Genomic DNA, 20,909 nt, shown 5'->3' with positions numbered 1-20,909 from the left:
TTTTGTGAAAAAAAAGTACTTTTTCATTTTTACGGATCAATTTGTGAAGCACCTGGGGGTTCAAAGTGCTCACTATGCATCTAGATAAGTTCCTTGGGGCGTCTAGTTTCCAAAATGGGGTCACTTGTGGGGGAGCTCCAATTTTTAGGCACACGGGGGCTCTCCAAACGTGACATGGTGTCCGCTAAAGAGTGGAGCCAATTTTTGATTCAAAAAGTCAAATGGCGCTCCTTCCCTTCCAAGCCCTGCCGTGCGCCAAAACAGTGGTTTACCCCCACATATGAGGTATCAGCGTACTCAGGACAAATTGGACAACAACTTTCGTGGTTCAGTTTCTCCTTTTACCATTGGGAAAATAAAAAAATTGTTGCTAAAAGATAATTTTTGTGACTAAAAAGTTAAATGTTCATTTTTTCCTTCCATGTTGCTTCTGCTGCTGTGAAGCACCTGAAGGGTTAATAAACTTCTTGAATGTGGTTTTGAGTACCTTGAGGGGTGCAGTTTTTAGAATGGTGTCACTTTTGGGTATTTTCAGCCATATAGACCCCTCAAACTGACATCAAATGTGAGGTGGTCCCTAAAAAAAATGGTTTTGTAAATTTCGTTGTAAAAATGACAAATCGCTGGTCGAATTTTAACCCTTATAACTTCCTAACAAAAAAAAATTTTGTTTCCAAAATTGTGCTGATGTAAAGTAAACATGTGGGAAATGTTATTTATTAACTATTTTGTGTCACATATCTCTCTGGTTTAACAGAATAAAAATTCAAAATGTGAAAATTGCGAAATTTTCAAAATTTTCGCCAAATTTCCGTGTTTATCACAAATAAATGCAGAATTTATTGACCTAAATTTACCACTAACATGAAGCCCAATATGTCACGAAAAAACAATCTCAGAACCGCTAGGATCCGTTGAAGCGTTCCTGAGTTATTACCTCATAAAGGGACACTGGTCAGAATTGCAAAAAACGGCAAGGTCTTTAAGGTCAAAATAGGCTGGGTCTTGAAGGGGTTAATTTTGTTGCCCTCCTTTGTACTCTCTCTAGTTCCATTATATCCTTCCTGAGCACCGGTGCCCAAAACTGGACACAGTACTCCATGTGCGGTCTAACTAGGGATTTGTACAGAGGCAGTATAATGCTCTCATCATGTGTATCCAGACCTCTTTTAATGCACCCCATGATCCTGTTTGCCTTGGCAGCTGCTGCCTGGCACTGGCTGCTCCAGGTAAGTTTATCATTAATGATAACACGACCAGGCAACATAATAAATCCTGGGGGGGTAGATGCACTAAATAGTGCAAAGTAACCCCCCACCAAGCAAAAGAACCAACTCCATACAACTATATGAAAAAGGAGTATACAAGGAGCATAGAGGTAATCAAAAAATAACAATACTTTATTAAGTTACATATAAAAATATAACATACCAATAATATGCAAGTAACGTAAACAATACCGTACTCAAGGATAGTTAAAAACAATACATAAGTGGGCAACCCCCGGTGTGCACCATCTCTAGAGCCAATGTACAAGCAAACGGTTACAGTGTGCCACTATAGGTGCATATATCTGTAACTACACCAATACTTTTAACCATGCCCAGTGGCGTGAGAGAAAGATGTAACGTTGCTACACTTACCGATGCAGGGCTCCAAGAGGGGGCACACCGGGCGGGATCCACCTATGCGACCCCCGACGCGCGTTTCGCCCAAAGACAAGAAGGCTTTATCAAGGGGAGATAACGCCGGAAGAGTTTTGGCAACTTTAAATAGAGCCGGCCCACCACCATGTAACAGGTCACGTGCTGAATCCCAGCCAGTGACCACGGCATGTTCGGCGCATGCGCCCGTCCACCACCGAGCGCCGCGTCACAGTAGGCGTCAAGCAGCGCTAGTGCGCCTGGGAGAAATACACCCATAGCGCACGCGCGGTGCAACAAAGACGCCGCTGCGACGGGGAGCAAGGGAGAGCGGACCGCGCATGCGCACTGCCGCGGTGATCCGGCTACGGAGTCAAGGGCCTCCCACTGTCTGACACCGCCAGAAAATACCAAAGCTAAGGAGGGGGAAATGACAAGAATGTCAATCCAACCTCACAAAGCAAAATACCAGACATAAATACAGCATAAAAACGGCAAAAGACAGTAATTTAATTGACACAATAGTACAATTAAGCAGATTATGCCGTAATGAATGAGAGCCGATGGTCGGTATATGTTGAAGCTTTAAGGCGGTGGCATCCACAGAATGTTTTATGAAGGAGGTCCGTGACAGTCAAGAAGTATACAAAAGGTGCCCATAACTCGGTCCTTAGATGGAATATAACTAAAAAACACATACAAAGAATAATAATTAGTGAAATTAAAAATAAAAAAATATATATTAAAACCATGACGGGAAGGGGGAATCCCAAAAATGGGGACCCACTCTAGGGGGAGATATAAACACTGGGGGGACAAAGAGTAAACCAAAGCAGGAGACATAAACCCAGAATTGAAAAAGAAGAGGGAACGTTCAGTAATAAATTGGGTCAGGTGGTAACCAAAGCGCTAAATAAGAATATTTATGAGAAACCTATAATAGTTTAGAGAAAAGAGGAGAAACTCAGGGACTCATTTAGTCCCTTGGGGACCATGGTGTCAACACGACCTATCCAGCCCGCTTCACGTTGGGCAAGGATCTTTTTATAGTTACCGCCTCTTGTACCGAGGTGGATACTCTCGCTACCTCTGACCTGAAGAGTCCCCGCATCACAATTGTGAAATTGTTTAAAATGACGAGGGATAGTCTTCAGGTCAGAGGCAGAATCAAGAGTACTAGCTGCACGTATGTCCCTAACGTGTTCTCGGACACGTACCCGCAACTCCCTCGATGTCAATCCAATATAGATCAGAGAGCACCCACACGTAGCATAATACACGACGTTTGAGGTGCTACACGTGATGTGCTGCCTGATTGAAAATTCTTTTCTTCCATCGGAAGATTTAAAGGTAGTGGCCCGCACGATATTATCACATGCTAAACAATGGCCACATTTAAAGGAGCCGAGCACCGGGCCCCTAGAGCTAAAAGGATTAACAATACGAGGGACATAATGACTGCGAACAAGCAAATTACTCAAGTTGGGGGATCTTTTGGCAGTCATCTGTGGGAAGTCATCTAAAACTTGGGCCAGGGCCGGTTCGGTCATCAGAACTGACCAATGTTTTTTAAGTATATTTCTCATATTTGACCACTCGTGGTTATACGTTGTAATAAACCTAATTTTGTCTACGGTAGTACCACCCTTCCTACCACTACCGTTGGTATACAACAAGTCTCTACGAGGCGTCCGCCTGGCCCTCTCGAAACCCCGTCTAATACTTCTGCGGCTATATCCGCGATCCCTGAAGCGTCCCTCAAGGTCAACCGCCTGTGCCATAAACCTCTCATCGGTGGAACAGATCCGCCTCATCCTTAGGAACTGTCCAACCGGGACGGCCCCAATGGTGGAGGGATTGTGTGCAGAGCCAGCATGCAACAGAGCATTGACTGCAGTCGACTTCCTGAATACGTCAGTCTGGATCCGACGTGTACTGTCGACCTCCAGGCTAACGTCCAGAAAGTCGACATGCCGTGAATCAGAAGTATATGTCAATTTGATGTTAAAAGGATTCTCGTTGAGCCGGCCCATAAAATCCCCGAGCTGCTGCGCCGTTCCCTCCCACAAAAATAGGACGTCATCAATATATCTAAGCCAGCACAGCACATGGTCCGCGGCCTGCACCCCCCCGCTGCCAAAAATATATCTCTCCCATGATCCCAGGAAGAGGTTGGCATACGAGGGGGCACAAGCCGCGCCCATGGCTGTGCCGCGCTTCTGCAAATAAAATCTGTCCTTGAAAGTAAAGAAATTGTGGGTCAGGGCAAAGCGCAGCAGCTCGAGGATTAACTCACACATGGGGCCGCCCAGGTCGGAGGTCCCCAAGAAGAGGCGGACCGCAGCTAGACCCTGCTCATGGTCAATGCACGTGTATAACGTCTGCACATCGGCGGTGACCAGGAGGACGTCCGGGTCCACAAAGACGCCGTCAACCCGAGAAAGGACGTCCGTCGTGTCCCTGACATAAGATGGTAAAACCTCAACCAGAGGTTTAAGGTAATAGTCGATGAATTTACAGATGGGGTCACATAACCCCTCAATGCCAGACACGATCGGACGCCCAGGTGGATTGACGGCGTCCTTGTGGATCTTAGGAAGTAAATAAAACGTGGGTATTCTAGGTGACCTCACCGTTAGGCCCTCCAAGACCTTCCTATCAATGATCCCTTCGTCAAAAGCCCTACCCAGGATAGCCTGCAGCCGAGATGAAAAGGCAGACATAGGATTGTGTGTTAATTTGGTATAGGTGGCAGTATCCCTCAACTGATGGAACGCCTCCTTCTCGTATTTATCACATGGCCAGATGACTATGTTCCCCCCCTTGTCTGCTGGTTTGATAACAATGTCTTTAAATGACTGCAACTCTTTGATAGCCTTTCTCTGCTTAAACGATAAATTGTCAAATTTACGTCTCGAGGATAAGCGTCTAAAATCCTCGGTAACCAGCCTAGTAAAAATTTCAACGGCTGGACATAGAGACAAGGGGGGGAACCTAGTCGATCTGGGCATGCATGCAGGCGGAAACCTACCTTGGGAGTTAGCTGATTGTTCCTCCAGCAGGTCTTCCAAATCCTGCAATGCCTCCCTCTCCACCTCAGCCACAGGCCCCTGGGCTTGATAACTTTTATGGTGTAATTTCTTTAAAACAAGTTTTCGTGAAAATAAATTGAGGTCCTTCATTGCTGAAAAGAAATCAAAAGAATTAGTAGGAGAAAAACTTAGCCCTCTACTGAGAACCTCAATCTGAACATCAGAAAAGGACCGTGTTGATAAATTCAGTACCTGAAGGCCCCCATTGTTACTAGTCCCCTGTTGCTTGCTTGATGCAGTCATGGCCTTAGAGGTTTGTCGTGTGACTATTTTTTTGGCGTGTAAATTAGATCCAGACTGTTCTCCTCTCACTTCCGGACGTGAAATATTTGTATCCCCAGGAGGAGCATTAGACCTAGTAGATCTGGAGCGTGATCTTGAACTAGAATAATTTCTGAAACGGGGACGTGACCGATCACCCAGGCCGCGCCATCTATACACGTTTGAAGTCTGTTTGTCATTCACGTCCCTCTTAAATTTTTTGGCTTTAACGCTTTGGATCTCATTGACCCATTTTTGGAGTTCTATGTCCATATCGTCATTCAATTTTTTTAGGGCATCTCCTGACATATCTTTTTTGAGTTTTGTTTGAATAACTTCAATCTCCGTCTCAATCTCACCGAGTTTAGAAAGATCCAGGCCCTTCAGCAGTGTCATAAAACCCAAAGAGCAAGTGTTTGAGAGCTCCTCCCACCTACTCTTAAAGTCCTCATCTGTGATGGAAAAAGAGGGAAAAACTTGGATTCTGAGTCCACTGAGTTTCTCCTCTTTTCTCTAAACTATTATAGGTTTCTCATAAATATTCTTATTTAGCGCTTTGGTTACCACCTGACCCAATTTATTACTGAACGTTCCCTCTTCTTTTTCAATTCTGGGTTTATGTCTCCTGCTTTGGTTTACTCTTTGTCCCCCCAGTGTTTATATCTCCCCCTAGAGTGGGTCCCCATTTTTGGGATTCCCCCTTCCCGTCATGGTTTTAATATATATTTTTTTATTTTTAATTTCACTAATTATTATTCTTTGTATGTGTTTTTTAGTTATATTCCATCTAAGGACCGAGTTATGGGCACCTTTTGTATACTTCTTGACTGTCACGGACCTCCTTCATAAAACATTCTGTGGATGCCACCGCCTTAAAGCTTCAACATATACCGACCATCGGCTCTCATTCATTACGGCATAATCTGCTTAATTGTACTATTGTGTCAATTAAATTACTGTCTTTTGCCGTTTTTATGCTGTATTTATGTCTGGTATTTTGCTTTGTGAGGTTGGATTGACATTCTTGTCATTTCCCCCTCCTTAGCTTTGGTATTTTCTGGCGGTGTCAGACAGTGGGAGGCCCTTGACTCCGTAGCCGGATCACCGTGGCAGTGCGCATGCGCGGTCCGCTCTCCCTTGCTCCCCGTCGCAGCGGCGTCTTTGTTGCACCGCGCGTGCGCTATGGGTGTATTTCTCCCAGGCGCACTAGCGCTGCTTGACGCCTACTGTGACGCGGCGCTCGGTGGTGGACGGGCGCATGCGCCGAACATGCCGTGGTCACTGGCTGGGATTCAGCACGTGACCTGTTACATGGTGGTGGGCCGGCTCTATTTAAAGTTGCCAAAACTCTTCCGGCGTTATCTCCCCTTGATAAAGCCTTCTTGTCTTTGGGCGAAACGCGCGTCGGGGGTCGCATAGGTGGATCCCGCCCGGTGTGCCCCCTCTTGGAGCCCTGCATCGGTAAGTGTAGCAACGTTACATCTTTCTCTCACGCCACTGGGCATGGTTAAAAGTATTGGTGTAGTTACAGATATATGCACCTATAGTGGCACACTGTAACCGTTTGCTTGTACATTGGCTCTAGAGATGGTGCACACCGGGGGTTGCCCACTTATGTATTGTTTTTAACTATCCTTGAGTACGGTATTGTTTACGTTACTTGCATATTATTGGTATGTTATATTTTTATATGTAACTTAATAAAGTATTGTTATTTTTTGATTACCTCTATGCTCCTTGTATACTCCTTTTTCATAAAGTTTATCATTAACTAGGATCCCCAAGTCCTTCTCCCTGTCAGATTTACCCAGTGGTTTCCCGTTCAGTGTGTAATGGTGATATTGATTCCCTCTTCCCATGTGTATAACCTTACATTTATCATTGTTAAACCTCATCTGCCACCTTTCAGCCCAAGTTTCCAACTTATCCAGATCCATCTGTAGCAGAATACTATCTTCTCTTGTATTAACTGCTTTACATAGTTTTGTATCATCTGCAAATATCGATATTTTACTGTGTAAACCTTCTACCAGATCATTAATGAATATGTTGAAGAGAACAGGTCCCAATACTGACCCCTGTGGTACCCCACTGGTCACAGCGACCCAGTTAGAGACTATACCATTTATAACCACCCTCTGCTTTCTATCACTAAGCCAGTTACTAACCCATTTACACACATTTTCCCCCAGACCAAGCATTCTCATTTTGTGTACCAACCTCTTGTGCGGCACGGTATCAAACGCTTTGGAAAAATCGAGATATACCACGTCCAATGACTCACCGTGGTCCAGCCTATAGCTTACCTCTTCATAAAAACTGATTAGATTGGTTTGACAGGAGCGATTTCTCATAAACCCATGCTGATATGGAGTTAAACAGTTATTCTCATTGAGATAATCCAGAATAACATCCCTCAGAAACCCTTCAAATATTTTACCAACAATAGAGGTTAGACTTACTGGCCTATAATTTCCAGGTTCACTTTTAGAGCCCTTTTTGAATATTGGCACCACATTTGCTATGCGCCAGTCCTGCGGAACAGACCCTGTCGCTATAGAGTCACTAAAAATAAGAAATAATGGTTTATCTATTACATTACTTAGTTCTCTTAGTACTCGTGGGTGTATGCCATCCGGACCCGGAGATTTATCTATTTTAATCTTATTTAGCCGGTTTCGCACCTCTTCTTGGGTTAGATTGGTGACCCTTAATATAGGGTTTTCATTGTTTCTTGGGATTTCACCTAGCATTTCATTTTCCACCGTGAATACCGTGGAGAAGAAGGTGTTTAATATGTTAGCTTTTTCCTCGTCATCTACAACCATTCTTTCCTCACTATTTTTTAAGGGGCCTACATTTTCAGTTTTTATTCTTTTACTATTGATATAGTTGAAGAACAGTTTGGGATTAGTTTTACTCTCCTTAGCAATGTGCTTCTCTGTTTCCTTTTTGGCAGCTTTAATTAGTTTTTTAGATAAAGTATTTTTCTCCCTATAGTTTTTTAGAGTTTCAATGGTGCCATCCTGCTTTAGTAGTGCAAATGCTTTCTTTTTACTGTTAATTGCCTGTCTTACTTCTTTGTTTAGCCACATTGGGTTTTTCCTATTTCTAGTCCTTTTATTCCCACAAGGTATAAACCGCTTACACTGCCTATTTAGGATGTTCTTAAACATTTCCCATTTATTATCTGTATTCTCATTTCTGAGGATATTGTCCCAGTCTACCAGATTAAGGGCATCTCTAAGCTGTTCAAACTTTGCTTTCCTAAAGTTCAATGTTTTTGTGACTCCCTGACAAGTCCCCCTAGTGAAAGACAGGTGAAACTGCACAATATTGTGGTCGCTATTTCCTAAATGCCCAACCACCTGCAGATTTGTTATTCTGTCAGGTCTATTAGATAGTATTAGGTCTAAAAGTGCTGCTCCTCTGGTTGGATTCTGCACCAATTGTGAAAGATAATTTTTCTTGGTTATTAGCAGAAACCTGTTGCCTTTATGGGTTTCACAGGTTTCTGTTTCCCAGTTAATATCCGGGTAGTTAAAGTCCCCCATAACCAGGACCTCATTATGGGTTGCAGCTTCATCTATCTGCTTTAGAAGTAGACTTTCCATGCTTTCTGTTATATTTGGGGGTTTGTAACAGACCCCAATGAGAATTTTGTTACCATTTTTCCCTCCATGAATTTCAACCCATATGGACTCGACATCCTCATTCCCTTCGCTAATATCCTCCCTTAAAGTGGACTTTAGACAAGACTTTACATAGAGACAAACCCCTCCTCCTCTCCGATTTTTACTATCCTTTCTAAACAGACTGTAACCCTGTAAGTTAACTGCCCAGTCATAGCTTTCATCTAACCATGTCTCGGTTATTCCCACTATGTCAAAGTTACCTGTAGATATTTCTGCTTCTAGTTCTTCCATCTTGTTTGTCACGCTTCTGGCGTTTGCGAGCATGCAACAATTTCCTATTAGTGTCTTTCCACCCGTCTCCAGCAAAATAGTGGAAAAACACTAGATAGGATAACCTAGAGGAGGGTTTTTGGGCCTTGCAGCGCCGTTTACGGCTGTCTGCATGGTCTACGTGTGAGTTAAACTCGCTCTGTAGCCCGATCTGCACAAAAAAAAAATGTAAAGTTCACCAAACACCACTTAACACTTGTGTAGGCCACATTTTATCAATAATAAAGTCTAGTCCACACTTTACAACATTAGTGTTTCTTACACCTGTTAGGAGGAGCATTTCAGGAATAAGCACACTAAGGCCTTAATACTTTTCTGCTTATCTTTATCTGTCAACCAAGATGAAGAGGGCAGGGAGTAAGGGGCGTGGGCGTGGGCGTGGAGCAGGGAGAGGAGCAGGGAGAGGACGTGGTGATTCTGTGCCTGCTGCGGGCACCGGTGACTCACCATCACCCAGTTTCAGCAGGGAACAGTCCTTCATGCGCAGCTTTGTCGGAGAGCGCCGTGCACCGCTGCTGCGTGAAGATCAAATTGAAGCCATTGTCGGATGGATGGCAGCTAACGCATCGACTTCAATTAGTGTCACATCATCTCAGGCACAGACCACTGGAGAGCAGACATCTGTCTCTTCACCACCTGCCAAATTGGCCAGGCAGTCAGAGAGCCCAGGACAGGAGCAGTCTCTACTTCTGTTCTCTGAATCTCTTGGCTTGGAAACAGGGGGCAAGCCAAGCAGTATTGGAGAAATGGAAGAAGAGGCAGTGTGCAGTGATGCACAACAGCTTTGTCTCTCTGACTCTGAAGAGGCGGGTGGGTCAGTGCCTGCGGTGACCACAGCGCAGTACGCATCTGATGATGAAACTCAGGTGCCACTTTCTGGTGCGTACTGTGCTGCCGAGACTACCCAGGAGGAGCAGTTGGTGGCAGAGGGTTGTGGAGATGATGAGGTCCTTGACCCATCGTGGCGTGAGGAACAGGAAGGTGGTGGGAGCAGCTCAGAGGAAGAGATTCCCCTAATGGGCCAAAGAGGGAGAGGGAGGGGGAAGACTGCGGAGCCTGTAGCCTCCACTTTGGAACCAGTTAGGAGCCTGTCTCTTTCAAAAGCCAAAAAGTTCGCTCCCAAGACTTGCAGTGCCTGGTCCTTTTTTGACACAGTTGCAGATGACATTTGTTTTGTCAAATGCAAGCTGTGTCATCAGAAAGTAAAAAGAGGTAAAAGTGTCAGCAACCTCAATACCACAAATATGTGGAAACATGTGCGGACCAGGCACGCGGTGGAGTTCCAAAAACACACTGAAGATGTAGGCCAACCAACAGCGGCAGCTACCACCTCTTCAGCTCGTGTTGCTTCTTCCTCCAGCTCACGCACAGCTGGTTTGGCTTCCTCCTTGGATCGCCATGGAAGAACCTCTGGCACTGTTGTCCAGACACCTAGTGTAATTCCACCCACAGCACCACGTTCCCAGTCATCCTCACACTCCCAGCCTAGTCTACAGCCATCGGTAGTACAGGAATGGGAGAAAAGGCGGGCATTCTCGGCAAACCACCCCCGAGCACAGGCTCTGAATGCAGGCATTGCCAAACTTCTGTCCCTGGAAATGCTCTCATTCAGGCTGGTGGAGACTGACAGCTTCCGTGACTTGATGGCATTGGCAGTCCCACAGTACCAGGTGCCCAGCCGCTTTTACTTCAGCAGGCAAGCTGTCCCTGCCCTGCACAAGCATGTGGAGGGACAAATAAAACATGCGCTACTGAACGCCGTCAGTAGCAAGGTCCACCTCACCACCGATGCGTGGACCAGTCAACATGGACAGGGGCGATACCTTTCCATCACTGCCCATTGGGTTAATGTTGTTGAGCCGGGTACAGACCGTGCAAGTGGCGCAGGACGTGTCCTGCCCACTCCAAGGATTGCAGGAATCCAGTCTGTACGCATTGACTCCTCCTCTTACACCAGTTCCTCAGATTCCTCGCTGCAGTCCACCTCCACATGGACCCGTGAACGTTTACCTGTTACGACTGACATGAGCACAGCCGTGGCCAAACGTAAGCAGGCCGTCTTGAAATTAGTTTCTTTGGGGAATCGAAGCCACACAGCGCAGGAGCTCTGGAATGCCCTAAAGCAGGAGAGCGATGTGTGGTTTGTGCCAGCGAATCTCCAGCCAGGCATGGTAGTGTGTGACAATGGCCGAAATCTGGTGGCAGCTTTAGGCCTTTGCAACCTCACTCACATCCCATGTCTGGCACATGTGCTCAATTTGGTTGTGCAGAGTTTTTTGAGGGACTATCCGGATCTTGATGCACTTCTGCACAAGGCCCGCCTAGAGTGTGCTCACTTGCGGCGTTCCAGCTTGGCAAGATCCCGCATTGCTGCTCTGCAGCGTCGGTTTCGCCTTCCTGAACATCGCATCATATGTGACCTACCTACCAGGTGGAATTCCACGTTACATATGTTGGAGCGGTTGTGTGAACAGCAGCAAGCAGTAATGGAGTACCAGCTGCATCAGGCACAAAAAAGTCGCAGTCAGCGCCGCTCAGACTTCACAACCACAGAGTGGGCCACTATGAAGGACGTCTGCCAGGTTTTGCGTCCTTTTGATTATTCCACGCGGATGGCAAGTGCAGATGATGCACTAGTCAGCATGACTGTACCCCTTATCTGCTTGCTTCAAGAAACCCTGCAAGGGATAAGGGATGATGTGGAAGAGGTGGAGGATGAGGAGTCACCTTTTCCATCAGGTTCTGGACAGTCAGCGCCACGTGGTTCCTCACAAAGGGGTCGGCAGGGGACCCTTTGTGAGGAGGATGAGGAGGAGTCAATTGACGAGGAAGAGCTACGTCCAGAGGAGGGAGTTCCACCATTGTCCAGTGGTCAGTGTGTACAGCGAGGGTGGGGTGATGAAGAGCGGGCAGAGATCATGTCTCAAGCAGGGGACAGCGTTTCTGGGCCAGTTGGCAGTCTGCAGCACATGGTTGAGTTCATGTTGCAGTGCCTGAGAGACGACCGCCGCATCGACCACATTCTCAACGTGCCTGATTATTGGGTGTACGCCCTCCTCGATCCTCGCTACCGTGACAATGTCCAAAACCTCATCCCGGCATTGACACGGGAGCGTAAAATGCGGGAGTACCACGACACACTGGTGAATTCCATCATCTTCTCCAGTCCAACTGAGAGGAGTGCTGCTAGTGCTTTACAAAGCAGCTCAGTGCGTCGAGGCAGTGGAGGAGGAGGCTCTGCATAAAGAGGGAGCAGAAGCAGTGCCTCTGCCCAAGGCAAGCCAAGTATGGCACAACTGTGGAAAACTTTTGTGTGCCCGCCCCAAATGTCTACACCATCACCGGCGGCTCCAGTCAGCAGGAGGCAACGGTTCCGTCAGATGGTGACAGACTACATGGCTTGCCCTCTTAGTGTACTCCCAGACGGCTCTTCCCCGTTCAAGTTTTGGGTCTCTAAGCTGGATACATGGCCAGAGCTAAGCCAGTATGCATTGGAGGTGCTGGCTTGCCCTGCGGCTAGTGTCTTATCGGAACGTGTCTTTAGTGCCGCAGGTGGTGTACTAACAGACCGTCGCATGCGACTATCCTCCGATAACGTTGACCGGCTTACTTTCCTGAAAATGAACCAGGCCTGGATCTCGCAGGAATTTGCCACTCCTCTGCCTGATTAAGTAATTGGGTTTCATCCAGGTCTCCTGATGTGTTCATCTTTCTACCACCTGAACTGCTATTCCTGGGCTCCAACACCGCCAGTTGCGGCTCAGAAGTGCAGGCTGCACAGTCTAAACATACGACCCAGTGTTATTGGGTTTCAGTAACGTCAGCTGATCCCCAGCTGTGTAGCCGGCAATGTGTCCTGCGACCGCCACGCTGGCACAACAACCTAAATGTAAGGGAACCTGTTCCCCCCCGCTCGGCGTTTGTTACTGAAAGAGCCATCTTGTGCAGCAGTAATGTTGCACAAGGAAAAGGTAGCTCTTTTATTTTAGCTCCTTGCACACGCAGAACTTAACAATTATAAAATGTGTTCACTGATACCGTTATACCGTCCCGGAGCTGGGACTTTCCTTCATAATGTGACGCAGCACAGCCGTCATTCCTACCCCCTTGGTGCCATGCGCTGCCTCCTCAGCGTTGTTTTAAGCTGTCACGGAGCCTGCGTTGTTCTGTTATCCCTTGACCAGTTTGCGCTGCCTGTCTTCTGACATAATTTGGTGTTAGGATGGCTGCGCCTGTGCGCCCGCGCTGTCCGAGAACCCGCCTCGCAGTGTCTTCTGATTGAATCACACTGCGAGCCTGGGATTCATGGGCATGCGCAGTGCATATCTTCACCTCGGGCTCTCGCCCATCTCCCTCCGCCTTCTTTAGACTGTGCGCCGTCAGCTGATCCCTAATAGCATGCCACGGCCGTGACGCCGCACAGTCTGAAGAAGAGGGAAGGAGGGGAGTGAGAGTCGAGGATATGCACTGTGCATGTCCATGGATCCAAGGCCCGCAGTGGGATTACAATAGACGACACTGCGAGGTGAGAACTGGAGCAGCGTGGACGCACAGGCACTGACAGCCTGAAACCAAATTATGTCAGAAGAAAGGCAGCGCAAATTGGGCATGGCCAAGGAATAACAGAACAGCGCAGGCTCCGTGACAGCTTAAAACAACGCTGAGGAGGCAGCACACGGCACCAAGGGGATAGGAATGACAGCTGTGCTGCGTCCCATTACGAAGGAAATTCCCACCTCCGGGACGGTTTTACGGTATAAGGGGACACATTTTTAGTGTTTACTTCTGTGTTTGCAAGGAGCATAATTAAAAGAGCAACCTTTTACTTTTGCATCCTTAGTGCTGCACAAGATGGCTCTTTCAGCTACAAACGTCTTGGGGGGGTTAAAGGTTCCCTTTCAACTTGCTCCAATCAGGCTTCGGCCTACACTCTGTTCCTCTGCTCCTCCTGCTGTCCCTGGGCTCTAACACCGCCAGTTGGTGCCTGGAAGTGCTGTCTGCACAGTCAACAGTCGCTCCTCTGTTATTGGGGTTCAGTAACGTCAGCTGATCCCCAGCTGTGTGTGCGTCAATACCTCCAATCTGCTCCTCCTGCTGTCCCTGGGCTCTAACACCGCCAGTTGGTGCCTGGAAGTGCTGTCTGCATAGTCAACAGTCGCTCCTCTGCTATTGGGGTTCAGTAACGTCAGCTGATCCCCAGCTGTGTGTGCGGCAATACCTCCAATCTGCTCCTCCTGCTGTCCCTGGGCTCTAAAACCGCCAGTTGGTGCCTGGAAGTGCTGTCTGCACAGTCAACAGTCGCTCCTCTGTTATTGGGGTTCAGTAATGTCAGCTGATCCCCAGCTGTGTATCCGGCAACGTGTCATGCGACCGCCACGCTGGCACAACTAAAATGTAAGGGGACCTGTCCCCCCCCCTCCCTAGGCGTTTGTTACTGAAAGAGCCACCTTGTGCAGCACTAATACTGCACAAGGAAAAGGTCGCTCTTGAAATTATGCTCCTTGCAAACGCTGAACTACACACTCATGTAATGTGTCCCCTCACACCGTCCAACCGTCCCGGAGGTGGGACTTTCCTTTGTAATGTGACGCAGCACAGCCGTCATTGCTACCCCCTTGGCACCGTGCGCTGCCTCCTTAGCGTTGTTTGATTCCGTCATGGACCCTGCTCTGTTATGTTATCCCTTGGCCATGCACAGTTTGCGCTGCCCGTCCTCTGACATCATTTGTTGTCGTCCTGGCTGCTCCTGTGCGTCCACGCTGCCCGAAATCCCACCTCGCAGTGTCGTCTAATGTGATCCCACAGTGGGCCTGGTATCCATGGCCATGCGCAGTGCATATACTAGCCTCTCACTCCCCTTCTTCACGCTTCTTCAGACTAGGCGGCGTCAGCTGATCCCTAATAGCATGCCACGGCCGTGACGCCGCACAGTCTGAAGAAGCAGGAAGGAGGTGAGTGAGAGGCGATGATATGCACTGCGCATGCCCATGGATCCCTGGCCCGCAGTGGGATTACATTAGATGACACTGCGAGGTTGGGTCTCGGGCAGCTTGGACGCACAGGCACTGCCAGCCTGACACCTAAATGATGTCAGAAGACGGGCACCGCTAACTGTGCATGGCCAAGGGATAACATTACAGCGCGGGCTCCGTGACAGAACCAAACAACGTTGAGGAGGTGGTGCATGGCACCAAGGGGGTTGGAATGACGGCTGTGCTGTGTCACATTACAAAGGAACGTCCCACTTCCGGGATGGTTTGACGGTGTGAGGGGACACATTATATGAGTGTGTACTTCAGCGTTTGCAAGGAGCATAATTTTCGGAGCCACCATTTTCCATGTGCAGTATTACTGCTGTACAAGATGGCTCTTTCAGCAACAAATGCCTGGGGGGGGTTAAAGGTTCCCTTTCAAATTGCTCCACTGCAGGCTTCGGCCTACACTCTGCTCCTCTTTGATTCCCTGGGTTTCAACACTGTCAGTTGCCACCTGGAAGTGTTGTCTACACAGAAAAAACACTAGCTGATGTGTCAGTGGGGTTCAGCACCGCCAGCTGTTCCCCTGCTGTGTAGTCGGCAACGTGTCCAGCACAAGCCACGCTGGCACAACAGAACAAAAGCTGCCACCAGTGCAGGCTTCAGCCTACACTCTGCTCCTCTCCTCCTCCTGCTGACCCTGGGCTCTAACACCACCAGTTGTAGCCTGGAAGTGCTAGCTGCACAGAGAAAAACACCCGCCAATGTGTTAGTTGGGTTCAGCACCGCCAGCTGTTCCCCTGCTGTGTAGCCGGCATCGTGTCCAGCACAAGCCACGCTGGCACAACAGACCAAAAGCTGCCACCAGTGCAGGCTTCGGCCTACATTCTGCTCCTCTCCTCTCCTGCTGACCCTGGGCTCTAACACCACCAGTTTTTGCCCGGACGTGCTAGCTGCACAGAGAAAAACACCAGTCAATGTGTCAGTGGGGTTCAGCACCGCCAGCTGTTCCCCTGCTGTGTAGCTGGCAACGTGTCCTGCAAACGCCATGCAGGCACCTGAACTGAAATTAAAGGGAACCTGGCCCCACCCCCCCAGGTGTTTCTATGTATAACAGCCACCTAGTACAGCAGTACTGCTGCATTTGTACAAGGTGGCTGATTTTTTCTCATTGCCCACATTGAATTAAACACATAAAATATGTGTCTCATTACAGATTATTACAATGTCCCTGAGGTGTGACTTTCCTTTTTAATGACACGCACCACCCCCCTTGGTAGCGCTGCCCATCTTCTGACATCATTGGTTGGCTGCCTGTGCCTGTGCGTCCGCCATGCCCGACACAACCCCCCTCGTTGTCTCATATATTTTGGCTGCGAGGGTGTGATTGATGGGCATGTGCAGTGCATATATTCGCCTGTCTTAACTCATCTCCTTCCGCCTTCTTCAGACTGTGCGGCCTCATGGCCGTGGTAGGCGATAAGGGATCAGCTGAGGCCGCCCAGTCTGAAGCAGATGTAAGGACATGTGTGAGCGGCAAAAATATTTACTGCACAAGGCCACGAATCCCAGCCATGCAGTGTGATTTTTTGAAAACACACTGCGGGCCTGGGATTCATGGCCATTGCTAACCGCACCGGCCAACATGAAATGAGGTGAGAAGACAGGCAGCGCTCACAGCGCATGGCCAAGGGATCACAATAGCGCAGACTCCTGTACAGCAAATAACAACGCTCACGAATCTGCGCCCAGCACCTAGGTGTACATTTTGACACCTGTGCTGCGTCTCCTTAAAAAGACAAGTCACGCCTCCACTACTGTTTGACAGTATAATGGGCTAAATAGTGTACGTGTTTTATTCAGCGTGTGCAAGGAGCAAAATTAATGGAGCAACCTTTTAATTGTGCAGCATTAATGCTGCACAAGGTGTGGCTCTTGTACCTTGCAACACCTGAGAAGGGGTTAAAGGTAACTTTTGAAATTGGTTCAACTAGGCTTCGGCCTACACTCTGCTCCTCTCCCCCTCCTGCTGACCCTGGGCTCTAACACCGCTAGTTTTTGCCCGGAAATGCGAGCTGCACAGAGAAAAACACCAGCCAATGTGTTAGTGGGGTTCAGCACCGCCAGCTGTTCCCCTGCTGTGTAGCCGGCATCGTGTCCAGCACAAGCCACGCTGGCACAACAGACCAAAAGCTGCCACCAGTGCAGGCCTCGGCCTACACTCTGCTCCTCTCCTCCTCCTGCTGCCCCTGGGCTCAAACACCGCTAGTTTTTGCCCGGAAGTGCTAGCTGCACAGAGAAGAACACCAGCCAATGTGTTAGTGGGGTTCAGCACCGCCAGCTGTTCCCCTGCTGTGTAGCCAGCATCGTGTCCAGCACAAGCCACGCTGGCACAACAGACCAAAAGCTGCCACCAGTGCAGGCTTCGGCCTACACTTTGCTCCTCTCCTTCTCCTGCTAACCCTGGGCTCTAACACCGCCAGTTTTTGCCCGGACGTGCTAGCTGCACAGAGAAAAACACCAGTCAATGTGTCAGTGGGGTTCAGCACGGCCAGCTGTTCCCCTGCTGTGTAGCTTGCAACGTGTCCTGCAAACGCCATGCAGGCACCTGAACTGAAATTAAAGGGATCCAGCCCCCACCCCCCCAGGTGTTTCTATGTATAACAGCCACCTTGTACAGCAGTACTGCTGCATTTGTACAAGGTGGCTGACTTTTTCTCCTTGCCCACGTTTAATTAAACACGTACTAAATGTGTCTCATTGAGACCATTCCACTGTCCCTGAGGTGTGACTTTCCTTTCTAATGATACGCAGCACCACCCTTGGTAGCGCTTCCCGTCTTTTGACATCATTGGTTAGCTGGCTGCGCCTGTGCGTCTGCCCTGCTCGAAACAACGCCCCTCGGTGTCTTATTTATTTGGACAGCGAGGGTGTGATTGATGGGCATGTGCAGTGCATATGTTTGCCTGTGTTCACTCATCTCCTTCCACCTTCTTCAGACTGGGTGGCCTCATGGCCGCGGCATGCGATAAGGGATCAGATTAGTCCGCCCAGTCTGAAGCAGGTGTAAGGACATGTGTGAGCGGCAAACATATTTACTGCACAAGGCCACGAATCCCAGCCACGCAGTGTGAATTTCTGAAAACACACTGTGGGTCTGGGATTCATGTCCATCGCTAACCGCAACGGCCGACATGAAATGAGGTCAGAAGACAGGAAGCGCTCACAGCGCATGGCCAAGGGATAACAATAGCGCAGTCTCCTGTACAGCAAATAACAACGCTCAGGAAGCTGCGCCCATGCACCAAGGTGTTATTTTGGACACCTGTGCTGCGTCTCCTTAAAAAGACAAGTCACGCCTCCACTACTGTTTGACAGTATAATGGGCTAAATAGTGTACGTGTTTTATTCAGTGTGTGCAAGGAGCAAAATTAATAGAGCAACCTTTTACTTGTGCAGCATTAATGCTGCACAAGGTGTGGCTCTTGTACCTTGCAACACCTGAGGGGGGGTTAAAGGTTACCTTTGAAATTGGTTCAACTAGGCTTCGGCCTACACTCTGCTCCTCTCCTCCTCCTGCTGACCCTGGGCTCTAACACCGCTAGTTTTTGCCCGGAAGTGCTAGCTGCACAGAGAATAACACCAGCCAATGTGTTAGTGGGGTTCAGCACCGCCAGCTGTTCCCCTGCTTTGTAGCCGGCATCGTGTCCAGCACAAGCCACGCTGGCACAACTGACCAAAAGCTGCCACCAGTGCAGGCTTCGGCCTATACTCTGCTACTCTCCTCCTCCTGCTGACCCTGGGCTCAAACACCGCCAGTTTTTGCCCGGACATGCTAGCTGCACAGAGAAGAACACCAGCCAATGTGTTAGTGGGGTTCAGCACCGCCAGCTGTTCCCCTGCTGTGTAGCCGGCATCGTGTCCAGCACAAGCCACGCTGGCACAACTGAACAAAAGCTGCCACCAGTGCAGGCTTCGGCCTACGCTCTGCTACTCTCCTCCTCCTGCAAACCCTGGGCTCAAACACCGCCAGATTTGCCCAGACATGCTAGCTGCACAGAGAAGAACACCAGCCAATGTGTTAGTGGGGTTCAGCACCGCCAGCTGTTCCCCTGCTGTGTAGCCGGCAACGTGACCTGCAAACGCCACGCAGGCACATGAACTGAAATTGAAGGGAGCCTGCCCCCCACCCCCAGGTGTTTCTATGTATAACAGCCACCTTGTACAACAGTAATGCTGCATTTGTACAAGGTGGCTGACTTTTTCTACTTGCCCACGTGGAACTCAACACATACAAAATGTGTCTCATTGAGACCATTCCACTGTCCCTGAGGTGTGACTTTCCTTTCTAATGATACGCAGCACCACCCTTGGTAGCGCTTCACGTCTTCTGACATCATTGGTTGGCTGGCTGCGCCTGTGCGTCCGCCCTGCCTGAAACAATGCTCCTCGTTGTCTTACTTATTTTGACTGCGAGGGTGTGATTGATGGGCAAGAGCAGTGCATATCTTCGCCTGTCTTAACTCATCTCCTTCCGCCTTCTTCAGACTGTGCGGCCTCATGGCTGCGGCATGCGAGAAGGGATCAGCTGTGGCCGCCCAATCTGATGCAGGTGTAAGGACATGAGTGACAGGCGAAAAAATTTACTGCGCAAGGTCACGAATCTCAGCCCCGTAGTGTGACTTAAAGAAAAGACACTGCGGGTCTGGGTTTCATGGCCATCGCTAACCGCAACGGCCAACATGAAATGAGGTCAGAAGACAGGCAGCGCTCACAGCGCATGGCCAAGGGATAACAAGAGCACAGACTCCTGTACAGCAAATAACAACGCTCAGGAAGCTGCGCCCATGCACCAAGGTGTTATTTTGGACACCTGTGCTGCGTCTCCTTAAAAAGACAAGTCACGCCTCCACTACTGTTTGACAGTATAATGGGCTAAATAGTGTACGTGTTTTATTCAGCGTGTGCAAGGAGCAAAATTAATAGAGCAACCTTTGACTTGTGCAGCATTAATGCTGCACAAGGTGTGGCTCTTGTACCTTGCAATACCTGAGGGGGGGTTAAAGGTTACCTTTGAAATTGGTTCAACTAGGCTTCGGCCTACACTCTGCTCCTCTCCTCCTCCTGCTGACCCTGGGCTCTAACACCGCTAGTTTTTGCCCGGAAATGCGAGCTGCACAGAGAAAAACACCAGCCAATGTGTTAGTGGGGTTCAGCACCGCCAGCTGTTCCCCTGCTGTGTAGCCGGCATCGTGTCCAGCACAAGCCACGCTGGCACAACTGAACAAAAGCTGCCACCAGTGCAGGCTTCGGCCTACACTTTGCTCCTCTCCTCCTCCTGCTGACCCTGGGCTCAAACACTGCCAGTTTTTGCCCGGACATGCTAGCTGCACAGAGAAGAACACCAGCCAATGTGTTAGTGGGGTTCAGCACCGCCAGCTTTTCCCCTGCTGTGTAGCCGGCAACGTGACCTGCAAACGCCACGCAGGCACATGAACTGAAATTGAAGGGAGCCTGCCCCCCACCCCCAGGTGTTTCTATGTATAATTGCCACCTTGTACAGCAGTACTGCTGCATTTGTACAAGGTGGCTGACTTTTTTTCTCCTTGCCCACGTTTAATTAAACACATACTAAATGTGTCTCATTGAGACCATTCCACTGTCCCTGAGGTGTGACTTTCCTTTTTAATGACACGCAGCACCCCCATTGTTAGCGCTGCCCGTCTTCTGACATCATTGGTTGGCTGTCTGTGCCTGTGCGTCCGCCCTGCCCGACACAACGCCCCTCGTTGTCTCATATATGATGACTGCGAGGGTGTGATTGATGGGCACGAGCAGTGCATATCTTCGCCTGTCTTCACTCCCCTCCTTCCGCCTTCTTCCGACTGTGCGGCCTCATGGCCGTGGCAGGCGATAAGGGATCAGCTGAGGCCACCCAGTCTGAAGCAGGTGTAAGGACATGTGTGAGCGGCG

The 20,909-nt window shown here is 49.0% G+C and overlaps 1 long non-coding RNA gene across 1 annotated transcript; it reads right to left on the bottom strand.

Annotated features, from left to right (window-relative positions):
* Positions 1-1,385: 1,385 nt before the first annotated feature.
* LOC138674198 (uncharacterized) lies at positions 1,386-5,489 on the bottom strand. The gene is made up of 3 exons (XR_011320525.1): positions 4,928-5,489; positions 4,675-4,827; positions 1,386-2,328 (listed from the first exon to the last, which is right to left on the bottom strand). It is a non-coding gene; the product is annotated as an uncharacterized lncRNA (long non-coding RNA).
* Positions 5,490-20,909: the final 15,420 nt, after the last annotated feature.

Source organism: Ranitomeya imitator, chromosome 4 (assembly GCF_032444005.1).
Source record: "Ranitomeya imitator isolate aRanImi1 chromosome 4, aRanImi1.pri, whole genome shotgun sequence".
In the NCBI taxonomy this organism is placed as follows: Eukaryota; Metazoa; Chordata; class Amphibia; order Anura; family Dendrobatidae; genus Ranitomeya; species Ranitomeya imitator.
Note: the sequence above shows the minus strand (reverse complement) of the source record. Positions and strands in the feature narration are given on the sequence as shown.